The sequence below is a fragment of the Mizuhopecten yessoensis genome, unplaced genomic scaffold (genome assembly GCF_002113885.1).
Source record: "Mizuhopecten yessoensis strain PY_sf001 unplaced genomic scaffold, ASM211388v2 scaffold715701, whole genome shotgun sequence".
Taxonomy (NCBI): Eukaryota; Metazoa; Mollusca; class Bivalvia; order Pectinida; family Pectinidae; genus Mizuhopecten; species Mizuhopecten yessoensis.
Genome location: NW_018479748.1, coordinates 7370 through 12035, shown reverse-complemented (window position 1 = coordinate 12035; position 4666 = coordinate 7370). Strand labels below are relative to the sequence as shown.

General features: G+C 34.1%; 1 protein-coding gene across 1 annotated transcript in view; it reads right to left on the bottom strand.

Moving 5' to 3' along the window:
• Positions 1-4164, bottom strand: part of LOC110441201 — a 7741-nt gene extending 3577 nt beyond the window's left edge. The window contains exons 1-5 of the mRNA XM_021484308.1: positions 4104-4164; positions 2264-2326; positions 1558-1701; positions 895-1122; positions 311-576 (exon numbers count right to left, since the gene is read on the bottom strand). The gene's annotated coding sequence lies outside the window, so the exon portion shown is untranslated. The remainder of the gene's footprint in view (positions 1-310; positions 577-894; positions 1123-1557; positions 1702-2263; positions 2327-4103) is intronic.
• Positions 4165-4666: the final 502 nt, after the last annotated feature.

The window sequence follows — 4666 nt, the reverse complement described above, 5'->3', positions numbered from 1 at the left end:
TAGAATTTGCTTACTTATGCGAGTCCTTATAAACACTTTAAGTTGGTGTGTTTTTTAAATACTTTCAAAAACATGTAAAGTTAACCAGTCATCCAATGTTTGCTACAGCACGCGCACAGATATCGACAGTAAACCCTTAAAAAGGGCTAGCGTTTTTCTGGTAATTTGGTGTGTCTTTATATGGTCAAACTATCTATTATACTATTACTATATTTAGGAACGTTCGACTATAATGGAATAATCTGCTGCTTTAGACAAAATCAACGTTTATCTCTTTTTAATTAGAATACGAATAAATGCTGTGTCTTACGTGCTACTCTGACTTCATCTTTCCCTATAAACCTTCATTCTGTAAGAGTCCCTTCTCCTCCGATGTGAGGTTCGTGAGGGTCTGCACCATATCGACCGGAAGTCGGAAGGTGATGATGATGCTTCGATACGGTTTTATACCGCTAAGGTGTACTAAATGAAGTGGTACCCTTACAAGTTTTGACACCAGGGCCTGGAGTCTACTGATTTCTCGTCCACTGGTATCCGTACCCGAAACATGGAAATATACATACTGGAAACCTGGCACTGTAAAAATCAGATGACGTAATGTTGACTAGCATGTAAATAGCACGCATTAAATATAAAACCCTTCATAAATATTGTAAAAAAAACTTAACTAATCAAAAAAAGTTTGCACGCGGAATGTGTACTTTTACTCGTTTGAAATCTTCTTTGAAAGAGAAACAATGTGTTATATTTCATTAAGGTAATGCATATTAGTGACTATGAATTGCAGCTCTTCATCAATATTTGTATGATGTCGTCTTCCATTTTTAACAAGATGGAAAGTTCTACCCATATTTTTTTTCTTTCAAATTACATATTTATGTAAAAATGACGTACTCAAGGGCTCTTCGTAAGTGAAAAAGTTCAATGGCTCTAATTCACAACGTTTAACAAATTCCGATAATTTCTAATACAATGTCCTCCTTTTCTTTCCAAGGTTCCACAGCATTGCTTGTAGGAATAACAGGTTGCGTCGGTCGAGATAGTTCTGGCGTCTTAGTATTTTAAAGAAATGGAGGCCACTGGTGATGGTTTCAAGGACCCCGGTAGGTATTCCCTCTTCTCCTGTAAATATTATAATTTATTATTTGTCATCAACACGAACATTGTTAAAGTCTGCTTCATGGTGAAATTATCCAACATCAAGAATGTCGACACAGATCGATGTGTAATGTTTTAATACATTTGAGTTATATAAATATGTTATAACATATATACGTGTATTTTACTCTTTTGATACATGGCAGACTTGTACTTTATTTGATTTATCCTTTCATTGAAACACAACGAGAGGGCTTGTATAGGCATGACGCCTGTTGTCCAATTCCTTTCGAATTTATATAAGATGCAATATTCAAGAAAATCTTTGTGAAATGAAAAACTGAATCACAAAGCCCCTTAAACCAAAATTAGAACTATCTGTTTACGCATAGTAGAAAGATACGCGTTCACATTTGATTTTAATTCTATTCTACAAATATAAACGTAAAATATTCTAACCAGCGCAGAAATTCTTCATCCTGTCGACATCTTCCTCAGTCATTTCCTGTGATATTTCGTCCAGTACGAGGTTTAATTCCCAGTCCAGTGAGGGGAGGTCACTTTGGAGATCGTACTTGTCTACGGAGCTGCCTTCGGCTGCCACTAGTTTAAAATAGTTAATTACATATACCATCTACATGTTGTTCTCCTTTGATTGGAATGTGATGTCTGTGTAGTCTGCCATTAAGTTTGGTTATCCGTGTCAGGTTTATAAAACTATTTACGCCACGCTTTACTGTATATCAGAACATCGCATAAAACATAACAAACCGTCTGTTTAAAAGCATGCATTATATACAAAATTTATATAAAAAGTTACATGTGAATAGATTGGTGCATTTCTCCTTTCCCAATAACTAGTAAATATATATAATATTTCATACTCAACAATGATCAAATGAATGTTTAACTAATCTACCACATTGTATTACACTAAGACAATCTAATTCGAAATTAATTAATTAAAATTAATTAACCTCAAGACCGCTCTGTTACCTACACTGAGCGTATAGGTAACGGAGCAGTTTTTAGAGGTCTGATTTTAATTAGATTGACACTAAGGTAGCTGAAAGTCATACTGTCTAAGAAGATTTAGTTCTGCCCATTAGCATTTCACGCCTTTATTTCTTTTAAGGAATGCTGATTATAAAATTGCGTCACTTACTTGCGGAGTTGGCTTCTGAAACCAACTAGAAATATATCAATCCATTTGTGCCACAATATATATCTGAAACAGTAAATATCGCCACATATGGAACAAGTAATAAAATATGCAACAAGTCATAATGTCTCTCTCGCCACATGTTGAACTAGTTATTATGTCTCTCTTACCACATGTGGAACCAGTCATGATGTCACCACATATTGAACCAGTCATTATGTCTCTCTCACCACATATTGAACGAGACATGATATATCTCTTTCCACATATTGAACAAGACATGATGTCTCTTACCACATATTGAACGAGACATGATGTCTCTCTCACCACATATTGAACGAGACATGTTATCTCTCTCACCACATGTGGAACCAGTCATGTTTACTGATTCTTTGTGTATATATACTGGTGATCAGTTGAAACGTTTTATATTTGTTTGGTTTGGTAGTTCAACATACTATTACACATAAACCGTGTTCTTTTCATTAGGGGGGTAACGTCATCATTATATATGCTGACCTTGTAATTCTTATACCCTGGCTTGAATACAGATAAATATTGATATTCTGTCGTAGATAAAAACAGCGTCAATAATTGTTGCTTGGGTAAAATGTATACGGACAAATCACTTCCTAGCTACAAATATGTATTAATGTACGTCATCCGTAGACACTATAGAAATCTGTACCACTGGGGATGATTAACTAGTCAATGATAATTAGCTAAAATATATGTGGCTATATTGGAGACCAGATCAGATATTTTTATTGGTGATTTTATTGAAGTACCAGTGTTTTAACAGAGGGTGTATATATCATCAGACAATAAGGTGTAGTTTACATACATGGTTAGAAATATAGAAATGGATGAAATTTCCTTGTATTTAAAGCGATAGCTCCAGAATAGTCTAGTTTTCTTTTATTTAACAAGTGTTGATAATATGGTGACATGCACAATTTATATACTTTTATATTATTTTTTTGTCGGGAAATTTTAAAATGTAAGAACATTTGGTCTGTTTGGCAATTACCTTCACATAGATTAGTACAACAGCCATCGTGTGTTATCGGGTTTACATGTACCTCGACACGAATACAACATGTAATCCCACTCAATAACCTCGATGTTTATGTCACATGACTGACTATTTTATTATATTTTGTGTTTTGAATATGTCAAAAGAGAGAATGTTACAAAATCGATTGCAAGGCCCTCCCAACCAAAACACCACTTGTAGTTACCCACCACAGCTATCAAAAATCATTTGTTAAATCAATTATTCTGATAAGGAAACCCTCGGCTTCATGTTGGAACACCCTCGTCATTCGGATACACCACTACCTTAAATTTATCTATACTAGCGTAAACAGTTTAACTGTTAATACATTTGTATGCAATTTCTATAGTGATAATATTGAACAGGTAGTTCAAGATCTAGCTAAACAAAATATCTCAAATATATATATATGCATAAAAGCTAACCACAGTTTTACTTCCCGGTTTACACATACTGTATCTAGGTCATCGTATATGTAGAAAAAATACAAGAACGAAATTTCGTCGACGACCAAAAAACCTAATGTTAGTTAAAAACAACATCGGCAAACGAAAAATAAAATAAAAAATATATCACCATGTTGGTATAGATACATTTATATTATTTCAAAAGACTTCATTCTGATATACCTTAGCTAATCACACAAGGTATTTGCAGTTGGTGAGATTCGATCACTACGAAAGGAACAGAAATATATAATTAACTACACCATGATTTCTCAGTGGTCGATCAATCAAACAAATAATTGTGTGTCTTAAGGTAAAGTAATAAGCGCAAAACACTTACCTATCAGTCTATCACTGGCGTCCATCGTCCATCAGGTGTTACCGGGTTGTGTTATTAGTAACTGCATAAGAGTTAAATAATCTATTTTTAGATTCTGAATAGGTGCAGTCATATGTGTAAGCATGGCGTGTGTATTGCCCCAGAGTTCCCAGTATTACGAACGTATCCTTTTGTGGCAAAGGCTGTCATGTGTATGGTAATTATTGTCTCTATTAAATTCTATGTAGTTCTACAAGAACAATGCCACTCAAAGCGAACCCCATTGTAGGGATACAAACACAGGCAGTGATTTAGTGATTTATAAAATATATAATGCATTGCGCCTGCATTCTATATAATATGATGGGTAAATCTGTTTAACCATTTATACTTTTGGAAACGTTGGAAAAAACCATATTTCTCCCAATATTTGAACAAATAATCTACGGAATTTGTCACTCTTAACATAAAAACACCTTTACCGGGGAAAAAACACGATTTTTTTCGAAGTTATTAGTGAACTTTGATTTTTTTTTTAATTTATATTGTTTTAGTATACTCAAGTCGTTTGGTCGTACTGTATC